The sequence below is a fragment of the Schistocerca piceifrons genome, chromosome 4 (assembly GCF_021461385.2).
Source record: "Schistocerca piceifrons isolate TAMUIC-IGC-003096 chromosome 4, iqSchPice1.1, whole genome shotgun sequence".
Taxonomy (NCBI): Eukaryota; Metazoa; Arthropoda; class Insecta; order Orthoptera; family Acrididae; genus Schistocerca; species Schistocerca piceifrons.
Window position 1 is genome coordinate 329,910,740 of NC_060141.1, and position 12,047 is coordinate 329,922,786.

The window sequence follows — 12,047 nt, forward strand, 5'->3', positions numbered from 1 at the left end:
TGTTTAACGTTTCGTCGACAACGAGGTCATCAGAGACCGAGCACAAGCTCAGATTACGGAAGGATGGGGAAGGAAATCGACCGTGCCCTGTCAAAGGAACCATGCCGGCATTTGGCTGAAACAATTTAGGGAAATCACGAAGTACATAAATGAGGATGGCCGGACTTGGGTTTGAACCGTCGTCCTCCCGAATGCGAGTCCAGTGTGCTAACAACTAGGCCGCCCCGCTCGGTCACACAAGAAAAGTAGTCTTTATAGGTTATGAGGGTAGTCTGTCCCATTCGATATATTTCTCATGACGCCAACTTTCTCACATAGACTAAAAAGAAACTCCTACATTTTTTAGGTGTTGTAGCTAGGCAGAAACGCCAGGTGAGACGTGAAGGTTAAAGGAAGACTCAACGCAGCAGAAAGGTCGTCGGGTCGACTCCAACGCGTTGTAAACGTTTTCTCTCCTCGCATTCTACAGCTTTTTAGTGTACATTACTAGTTTATCATAAATATGAGAAAGTATAAATAATTGATTAACAAACAAAAATAATGATCAAGAACAAATTAAAATTTCGTATCACAAATCTGTATAATGTACTAGCTAGATGATCGAATGAGTTATATACTCGTATTTCCGGCTGTTGCGTACGTGTATTTAATTTATTGAAACTCACGCAGGTGACCAGTTTCGGCCTTACTGTCGTTCTTCAAGTGCTGTAGGTGCTAGAAAGTCGTAGGACTGCCCGATTAGTTAACAGTGGTCGTAAGAGTTCTGAGCGTGAGTGCATAACGTGCAGCGTCAAATTTTAAAGAAAGTGTGTTTACTGAGTGCAGTAATATTCAACCACGAAACGTGTGCCACGTTGTAAGTCGCTTTATATGCCCAATTCCGTTGTTAAATACCAACTGTCAGTGACTTATAACGTACAAATAGTTTCAAGGATGACTAATACTGCACTCAGTAAATGTTATGTTTTTAAATTTGACCCTCACAAATCTCGTATGCACTCCCTCTCAGAACTGTTATGTCCGCTGTTGAGTACTCGGGTAATATTACGTCGTGTTGGCACCTATAGCACTTGAAAATGGCCTGCAACGCCTTAGTCGACCAATTGTGTGAGTTTCTATAAAGTAAATACGTGTAGGTTACAGACGAGAAAGCAATTCCACAATACCTTTCAACAAATATACGGCTGTGGTACCCTACATGAAGCCAATGATTTAAAGAAAGGAAAACGTATCTGTGAATTTGTTTGTGTGTGTGTGTGTGTGTGTGTGTGTGTGTGTGTGTGTGTGTGTGTGTGTGTGTGTGTGTGTAAAACGTGTTCTTGAAAATGTAATATATGTTACCATAATTTTTTTGGCGTAACTTCGGTTATTGTGGCCATTTCAGAGTAACGTTAAGAAATTTTCGTCTTGAGAAGTTAAAAGTCTTTAACCTAAACAACTAATAAGTAAGTAAATTTCACTCCAGAAAGAATTAATGTTTAGTTGCTATGCATCTCAAAAACTCTTTTATAACTAATTTTGGCTTTTAACATGCAAAGGGTGGCATTTGCTCTGTTGTTATTATCACATATAGATCTTCCTATAGTGAAGTGAATCTGCTCCATTCAGCTAGGAGAAAAAAGAAATTTATAATATTTAACCTCATATTTAACAGAGATTTCTGTATCACTGTAGAGTATCATACAATCTAGTTATGCTACGAAAAAGATCTGTTAGCAAATAACGAACACACCCACCTTTGCTATTTACCACGAGACGTTTTGCAGTGAAATACGTATTCAGATATTGAAAGGAATATAAAATTCGAATAGTTTTCCCAGTTCTAGAAACCATTGACCGAAATACATGACAATGAGAATTGGTCTGATTGTCAACATTATCCTCAGTAGTTCCGTTGTACTGTCTCTATAGAATGTTCATTAATGACACGAATATATGACAGCGAATAAACTGAAATATCTGCAGCTATGTAAAATGCACTGTCAATTTAGGTTCGATGTCATACAACTTCTTTTCTTGAAACACTTCGTCATCTTTCTGTCAGAGTATTTAAGTGTAATTTTTTGTAAATTTTGTTATACAGCTGTAACAGTACTCGTTAGTTTAACATTGCTACAGTCCAACTATACTGCTAACCGATGTGTTGCAGAGAGTGGTCTACAGAAAATTACAAGTCTCCTGCTAGTTCCTGAGTTTGTGCGTTGACGGTAAGGGCAGTCTAGGATACTTTTCGGAAGGAAGAGGATTATAGTTTAAAGTCCCACTCGACAACGACAAGCTCGAATACAGGAAGGCTGGGGGAGGAAATCGGCCGTGCATTTTCAAAGGAACCTTCAGCGAGATAGGGAAATCACGGAAAACATAAATCTGGATTGCTGGGCCTGTACTTGAACCGTAGTTCTTCCGAATGCTATTCCACTGAGTGTGACAGGTCGATTGGTGGTAATCTGCAGAGTTCGTGTGCTGAGCGGGTACAAGTGGCGGAGTCCGTGAAATCATTAGTAGGAAGTAGAACAACAAAAAGAACATATTTAAATCTGGGGAGTTAATAATGTCATACAACGTGAAATTACAGCTGTTCGGATCTCAGAAATATCTGGAGCGACCGAAAGGCTTAAAAATTTATCGGTGTTACACACGCCAGGTGTAAATGCATCGTAAGAGGTGCGGTGAACTCTTTCAAAGAGAGCCGGTGATGGGGGAGCAGCTGTGGCGGGACCCCTGCCGCCTTTTTGCTGCCGCGGGCAGAGCAGGGGCGCCAGGCGAGGCGAGCCGAGGCCAGGCTTATCCCGGCCTGATCGGATTTGACCCCCGCGGTCAGCCTCCAGTGACCCTTGTCAGCTTGACTGATCGATCGGCGCGTCTGGCACGGTACGGTTTTTGGCAGCGGCACGGTGGCCCGTCCGGAATAGAGTGGGAGAGGGTAGGGGGTTGATCAGAGAGGGGATGGGGGGCGGGGGGCGGCGGCTGCGCTCCCATCAGCGGCGCCGCGGGAGGCTGGAGGCGGCGCGGCGTGCTCTGGTCATTACCCCGCCTCTGTGGCTTCCTGCAGCCGCACGTAACGAATGACCGACGCTAGCTTAACCACTGCTGCGTTCTATCTGCCTCACTGTTCACTGTGTTTAGCCACCAGGCGGAGTATTCTATCGCTCCAACTTCGAACGCCTGCTTACAGCTGTAACTAAAGCTATACTCCACAAGGTATCTTTTGGTGTGGGGCGGGGTGTACTTTGCCCCTTCTGTTGCTGGGTTGGCGCATAAATTCGTAGCGTTCTCCTTAAGTGTAATAAACAAAACAGACAAACGTAACAGAGTCTTGAGTCATCAATAATATTTTCTTCTTCACTTTTTGCAACACTCTGCCAACTCAAGGGCATCCTTTCGATTCAGCGACTTTAGAAATCACGTGGTTTTGAAGTGAAGAACTCAGCGAGCTCATTCTCATCCACAAAAGGAACTTACTTGAAGGTTGTTAGGTACAGAGCGGTAAAGATAATAATCTGAGGGTGCAAGATCAGGTGAATAAGGTCTGCGTGGAATGACTTACCAACGAAACTCCTGTACAGCGTTTTTTGCCAGTCTAGCAGATTGTAGTCGGGTATTACTGTGGAGTAGCATTTAAACCTCCTCTTAGAAAAATTTATGAATTACTGTGCTGGTAAACCCCTTACGTTATTTGATTTTAAAACAGCTGAGCAGAACTGAACGTACTCAGACATTTCCCTCTTTACTTATTCTGATGAACACTAAACTGACACACAATATTTTTAGCGCAACGCCATCTTACTTTCAATCATCCCTACAAAAGAATGGGCCTGACTAACAATAACCTATACCTTTCATGAATCACTTACCTCACAAAAATATTCGTTATTCGAACTACTGCAATACAGCGAGTGCCAATACTGCCAGCTAAATAAAAGATTCTAACTACTGAAGGCGCTAACTACTGATAGGCATAGTTATCAAATAAAAGATTTTGATGGAGAACAAACAATGTATATATATATATCAGTGCATGATATACAATATTACAAATTTACTCTTTCTGGTGGACACACGTCCATATCGTCCGCTCCCAAAATTCTGCCATCTCTCTCCCCACATCCACCACTGTTGGCGCTTCACCTCCAACTGCGCAAGGCTACGCGCTGTTCACATCCAACTGCCCAACGCTACAATACCAAATATTCCAACAATGCAAACCAGCCGCAGACTGAACACAGCACAGTCAGTGATTTTCATACAGAGCGCTACGTGGCGTTACCAACATACAAAAGCTAAACAGACTACTTACAGCATCACTTCACACAGTCTTCCTGAATCGTTATTCTTGGATCGCGCCTGGAAGACTTCTCGGTTGTTGACAATAAACGTCAATAGTGGTAGTTACAACTCGGGTAAACAATTCGTAATACACTGCACTGTCGCGTAGTACACCAAATGCATAACATTATCTTCTGCGGATGCGCGCAGATCTTTGTGCGGGGAGTTGATATTTTGTTTGGGCTCATCTATTTCTTTCTTTTCCTTATGTCAGCGTAAAGACACCAATTTTCGTCACCAATAATGATACTGGATAGGAATGATCGGTGTTGTTCAAGAGCCAGCCATGACGAGCAAGGAAAGATGCACATGCGGCCATCCACTGATATTTACAATGCTTCGAGCGTGCAGTACCCAAACAAAAGATTTTTGAATCTTCCCCGTTCCATGAAAATGTCACATGGTGATGGAATAATCACGGTACACAACATTTGCTAGTTCTCGAGTACACTGACGTGATTCATTGTAGGATAATGAGTTTTAACGATATTCAGCAAATCCCGAAGGTCTTCCTGAACGTAGAGATTCACTAGTTTCAAAACGATCCACCTCCAAACGAGAAAACCATTTTTCTGCCGTGTTCTGTCCCATGGCGTTATCCCCATACACGGCGCAATTGCTTCCAGCTGCCCCTGCTGCTATCACCCCCTTACTGAACTCAGACAGAAGAATATGTCGGAAATGTTTCGATTTCCCCACTTGGCTTTCCATATCATAGCGTCCAAGGGCTCCACTCACGACCTCCAAATGACAAATGACAATATGTGAACTCAAATAGTAACAGTGAACTACAAATAAAAAATGACAATCCAAAGATAAATCTATAGCAACCGGTATGCTAACGTTCAAAACAGAAATGCTACCAACTTATGCATCAACCTAATACAAGTTGCGAGTGGTTAGAGCGAAGGACGATTGGTGGTAGACCTACTTCTAAGCAGTAATTTGGTTGACCTAGTTTAAATTTATAATCATATACATAACAGGAAACTATATTTTATTTGAACCTTCTAGGAAGGTACAATCACAGAATTTAAACAGAAAACCACACAACGTCCCTCTTTCAACGTCAGTCAATGGAACTGAATGAGCTGCTCCCCTTTGGCTCTTCTCAAGACGAAAAATATTCAAGTAATATTCAGATATCCTTTCTGGATCGTACAGTTCGTGCCTGCCCATTTCAGAAAATCCTGACATATGAACACTGAGCAAGAAGATAGATACAAAAATTATGAGGTTAGAAAACAAGGAATATAGAAAAAATCTTAGGATCTGTGTAGGAAACAGGATTTTTAGAAAACCAAAACCAGAGGAATTCACATGCTATTTAATGAATCAGATGTGACAGCTGCAAGAAAGACAGCAGAACTAAATAGCTGGAAGATGTGCAGACAAGAGAAATTGTGAAGGGAGCTCAGAGCGAAATATGCAAGAGACGAAACCCGTTAATAGAATAAAACAGAAATGGATGGATGGATTAAAGAAAGACATGGAATAGCTAGGAGCCCAGGAGGTCAAGGCGAGCGACAGACTCCAATGCGGGAGGCTAAAGATTGAGCCCATAAACCGACTTCGGTTCGTGTCGCATACTTTGTAAGTAAATAAGTGGGCATATAGTGCACTGTCAGGACTCAAGTCGGACAACATGAAGCGAAAATATCTCCTGCATCGTCAGGATGCGAACTACACTGACAAATTTTCAATACATAGTTCAATTACTTACCCAGGTGTTTCATATAATGCTTTTATTGTCTCCAATGATTTTTTACCAAATAATTGTATGCTTGTGTATATGACTCACAGTTGCGCACAGAGGCCTCTGCCATCTTGGTTCAGTTCATTTCCATGCAGTTAACAATGCAGTCAAGACTAGTAATTGTTCGAGTGTATGAAGAAACCAAAGCTGCCTCCTGAACTGTTTTGCGTTTGGACAATGGCTTCCCCTGTAACTGACTGGTTGAAGTGGATAGAAGAAGCTATTTACATTCTGAAAGGTTTCTACAGTATAAGACTGGCTGAATAACAGAGTATAATTAAAGATTTTTATGACTGGTAGAAACGTGTGTCTTTTTCATAAATTCCTATCGTGCCACCTGTCTATTTTGCATCAAGAATTTATAATTTCTCATGCGCTTTGTGGCTGTTGTGTTGGCCAAAGACGTCACGTTAACTGTGATCTATTAAGACAGGAGACGGTCGAGCTGAGCAAAAATAACTTACCTCTACCTCCTTGAACCTAATTTTGTAACTTACCTCCTTCGTTAGTGAACTACTGTTCCTGAGGAAATGAATCTGTCTGGCATTTACCTTTCTTGCTATTAGTCCCACGTGGTCGTGGTTGCCCCGCTGTATACTCCCAGATATTTAAGCGATGCGACTGCTTCAAGCGTTTGTTCGGCAATCGTGCAAGTTTTTGTGTTGGAAAGAGCAGATAAGCAGGTGTTAGCAATCTACTCACTTAATGAATAGAGTTCTTTAAGTTCCAATACGACGGGCTTAGAGATATTATGAAGAAAATTTTGGACTGATTATAGATCGCGGTTTGGAGAAGTATACACGAAATAAGAGGATTAAGGACGGGAAAGTTCCACATTGGTTTAACATCAAATTTCGGAAAACGTTGAGAAAACTGATTGTTGGTAGAAAAAGAGAATGCTGAATCAGCAGGTAAATGTTGGTATAATTTCGTGAGTCTGTGAAAAGATCGGTGCACGAAGCCAGGAGTCATACATCAACGAAAGACCATGCTGAGATTCCTAGTAAATGTAGACCTTACGTAAAGTCGCTAAGCGAGGTTGATGGCTTCTGGTCAGCAACCTGTTCTGTGTGGAAATAGAAGACAGCAGAAGGAAAGCACAACTTTTATATTGTTTGTTTAAAAAATCATTCACTCAGGAGGATCGTACAGATACGTATGGACGTCTGCAAAAATTTTGCCGAGAGGTGACAAGGTTCCAAAAGTACTAGTTTTAATATAACTGATTCAGTTAATTTGCAAACGTGTCGGCCATGGATGTGTGTGATGTCCTTAGGTTAGTTAGTTTTAAGTAGTTCTAAGTTCTAGGGGACTGATGACCTCAGATGTTAAGTCCCATAGCGCTCAGAGCCATTTGAACCATTTTTTTGCAAACGTGTCCTTCCCCACGAACTAAATATGATAAGAAGTGCAGGAAGCTTACTGTGCCCTAAACAACTGATATTCATTGAGTATTTTTAAGGCAGTTTACTTCGACACGCAAACAACAGTGTATATAAATTACATTTTATTTAAATTATGAATTGCCATCTTTTTGATCCAAAGAGACATGAAAGAAAAGTAGAAGATACTCATAAAAAATAATTTGTGTGGCCACAGGGTTAGGTTGAAACTGAGCATTAAAAATATGAAGCAGAAGAAAAGTCTGAACGATTGAGAAAGTCCTATTGGATATTACCAGAAACAGACAGCAAGAGATACCCCTCGAAGTGGAGAAACAGGGAATAAACTAAAAAGAAAAAAAAAACTTGTTCAACTTTCACGCAATCTACAACACTTTGTTTGCTTGTGAAACTTAATATTTGTCCACATTACTTGATGTATTACATTATTTTAATTCTTTCTATTCCATTTCCTTGAGAGAATTCAAGACTGATGATGAGCACGTATGCTGCTGCCACGTTTGTACTGTGCTGGGAATCCCCACGTCACGGTGTTGGACCGGTCCCTTTCTCTCCAGTTCGATAAGAGCGTTATGAGGAAATGCCAGAGAAAACATTATGGCACTATTTCGGCGCTGTTCCGTAAAGTGGGGCATACGCATTGATTGCTATAGTGACAGTATTTCACGTCCAGAGACCAGGAGGGATCAAGGGTCCCCGACCCAACACCCAGCCTCCCCCCCCCCCCTTGCGGAAGACTATGCAGACGTATCATCCTTTGACCGTCAAACGAAATAAGAATCCCACGCGTCGAAGAATTGGAAACCGGTGAAACTGAAAAGAAATAAGGTGCTAGGTTCAGATGGAACCCAGCTCAGTTTTTCAGAGGGTACTCCGGGGCATTGATACCATATTTCGCTTGCATTTATCGTAAATCGCTCGCCTAGCAAAAAGTCTCAGGCGACTGGAAACGTACTCAGATTACTACCATATATAAGAAGGGTAACAGAGTAAAACCTAAAAATTGCAGAACAATACCCTAAACATCAATTCACAGCAGAATTCTTGACCGTACTCTGACTCCGAAAATGATAAGTTTCCTTGAGGAAGAAAAGCGCATATCCGCCAATCAACGCTGACTCAGAAAGCGCCAGACAATGTCACATTGCAGACGATTAACGAAAGCATAAGCGAACGGATCAGGTTCTCAGAGAAAAAGGAAAAACAAAACAATGTACCGTGAAGGGATTATCCGAATGTGGCGGAAATTGGCAGATGTGATGTGAATGTGCAGCAAACAGATGATTAAAATTTCAGAAAAAATTGAATGATGTATTCAGGAGAAAGAGCTTCACAAATCAAACACGTCAATAACGCGTTGGTCCACCTCTGGGCCTTATGCAATCAGTTATTTGGCTTGGCACAGACTGCCAGAGCTGCTGGGTATCCTCCTGAGCGATATCGTGCCAAATTCCGGCCGACTGGTGTGTTGGAACGTCAAAATCCTCAGCTGGTTAGAGCGCCCTGCCCATAATGCTCCAGTTCGGGAGAGATACTGCTACCTTCTTGCTGAAAAATGGGTTTGGCAAGCACGAAGACATGTAGCGTAAACTCTCGCTTTGTGCGGTGGGGCGTTATCTTGCTGAAATATTAACCGAGAATTGCTTGCCTTTATGGCAATAAAAGGGAGCGTGCTTTGTGGGTGCCACAAATGACAATCAAAAGGCTCCTGCTATGAAAAGAAATGGCACCCCAGACCATAACTCCTGGTTGCAGGGCCGTATCGGTGGGAGGGGGGGGGGGGGCAAACAAGTTGGTATCCCACCACTGTCTGGGCCCTCTGCAGAAACTTCTTCGCTAGTCATCGGGGTCCATCACTGAAGACACTTCTACTCCACTCAATGAGATTCCAGGTCGAAGACGGATCTGGGGATACCCAAGACAGCTGTGGGATACCAGCATGACTGTTATCTGTAGTACGGCCCGACAACTGGGAGCGTGCCTTTCTTCACCCCTTTGTTTGTCATCCTCGACACCCTTACAGCACAGTGGTACGTCGACAGTATTCTACGTCGAACTTTGTTGCCCTTCATGGGAAGTCACCTTGGGCTTACAATTCAGCAAGATAATACCCGCCCGCAGTCGGTGAGAGTTTCTACTGCTTGTCCAGCAAGGCCGTCGAATGTCTCCCCACTCTTCCCAAATGAGAACGTTTAAAGGTCACCTGCAACCAGTTTAATAGTTTAACGATGTACCGCGACAGTTGAACAGAATTTGGCACGATATTCCCAGGAGGACTTCCAACAACTCTATCAGTCACTGCCAAGCTGAATAACTGCTTGCAAAAGGACCAAAGAAGGAACAACGTGTTACTGACTTGCTCAATTTGTGGAGTTCTTTTTCTTGAAATGGTCATCATTTGTTTGTCTATACATGTACATCACATTCACCAATTTGCGTTTCTTTCGAGTAATTACTTCACGGTACGTCAACTTTTTTCTCTTGCGGTGTATGTGAGTGATAGACCTAGTACTTTGTTTTGGGCGACAGTTATTATCGCTAATAATAGCCGCGGGATGTAATCGGAACCCTAAATAAAGAGCCTCTATCAGCTTCAACAGTCATCTGATGACATGTAGGGTCCATAGATTCAAGAGGTTGTCTCCATATCCGTACATGTCCATTAGCTCAATACAATTTGTAACGAAACTTGTCCGACAAGGCAACATAACAGTCCAATATTGGTGTTGATGGGCCCATGCGAGTCGTAAAGCTTTCTATCGTACAGTCATAAAGGGTACACGAGTCGGTCTTCTGCTCATCATATCGATGGTGTTTCGTTGAATGGTTCGCACACTGACACTTGTTGATGGCCCAGCAATGATATCTACAGGAATTTGCGGAAGGGTTGCGCTTCTGTCATGTGAACGAACCTCTTCAGTCGTCGTTGGTCCCGTTCTTGCAGGATCTTTTTCCAGCTTAAGCGATGTCGGAGATTTGATGTTTTACCGGATTCCTGATATTCACGGCACACTTGTGAAACTGTCGTATGGGAAAGCCGCAACTTCATTGCTACCTCGGAGATGCTGTGTCCCATCGCTCGTGCGTAGACTATAGCGCCACATTCATAATCATTTAAATCCTGATAGCCTGCCATTGTAGAGCGATAAGCGATCTAACAACTGCGCCAGACACTTATTGTCTTATATAGGCGTTGCCAAGCGCATCGCCGTATTGTGTCTAGTTACGTATCTCTGTATTTGAATACGCATGCCTATACCAGTTTCTTTGGTGCTTCAGTGTATCTTGTGAAACTCTGGGCTGAGATGTGAAGCAGTTTTCACTACCACACGTGTAATGGAACTCGTAGAATTAGTCCACACTCACCTAAATTTCGAAATTGTTAAGGCTGCTCCGCCGCGAGGAACTAGTGCGAGATTCCAGATCGCAAACGCTAAGCTGTCGTTGGGCGGAGGCAGGCACTTCCAAATCTTCGGTAATGAGTTTACTGTGAAGGATGCTGGACTTCCGCTCTCTAGAACACGTCGAACCAATTTACTTACTCGTGTTGGTCCTGCGACGTGCACTTGAGCTGTGTGCCAGAATATGAAGCTTGGAGCAGTTGCGTCTATTTTACAGAAGTGACGTTGCTCAATGCTGCCGTGATCTTATACGTCGTACCTTCGTCGCATGACGACTCGTGATGTGTCTGTGTGTTTTTTTTTTTTTTTTTACAATTGGCACAGAATGCCATACACTTCACTGCAATTAAAACCATTACATCCTCTGATTAGGCATAGAACACACCAGATGGTACTTCATAATTCCTGTTTTAGTTCAGTGACTTCATTAATTTTAAACATTCTTGGGCTCAACGGTCACGTTCTTCGCAAAAGACACAAATTAGACTATAATGTTTTATTGTCTTTGAATAATGTTTTCTTCTCATTAGTGCAGAGATGAAGGGCTGCTGCTGTGGATTGTAAGTCGATGTTTTATTGTCACAGAGGATCTTCTGCGAAGTAAGTGCTATACTAATGCCTCTCCTATAAATTCCATTCGACTAAAGTATGTCCCCTTCTGGAAGACCGGTTTGCTTGCCATCAATAAGGCAGCGTCAGCAGATATTGCCAGAAAAAATTCTGTGAATTTTTGATTCCACTATATGACCATAAGCATTTAAATTAGGATTAGATATTAATACCTTCAGCTGCTGACGGGCGTTGATATGTATCATCGGGGACAGGTGAAAATGTGTGCCCCGACCGGGGCTCGAACCCGGGATCTCCTGCTTATATGGCAGACGCTCTATGCAGCTGAGCCACCGAAGGCACAGAGGATAGTGCGACTGCAGGGACTATCTCGCGCACGCCTCCCGCGAGACCCACATTGTCATCTTATATGTCCACGCACTACATTCGCAGTGTCCCTACACAACATACTCATTACTCGTGGAAGACATTCCTACCAAGTCCCGTAAGAGTTCGGGTAATATGTGTGCATCCTCACAGAAGAAGGAGGTCATAGTCGGTATTGCCAGAACTATATACTTATATGGATATGGTGTCTGTTCTTTCGGACAG

At 42.8% G+C, this 12,047-nt stretch overlaps 1 protein-coding gene and 1 non-coding gene across 2 annotated transcripts in view; one reads left to right on the forward strand and one right to left on the reverse strand.

Annotated features, from left to right (window-relative positions):
• Positions 1–12,047, forward strand: part of LOC124795343 (glutamate receptor 1-like) — a 680,176-nt gene that overhangs the window by 303,047 nt on the left and 365,082 nt on the right. The gene's annotated exons all lie outside the window — the stretch shown is intronic.
• Trnai-uau lies at positions 11,722–11,796 on the reverse strand. The gene has a single exon. It is a non-coding gene; the product is annotated as a tRNA-Ile (tRNA).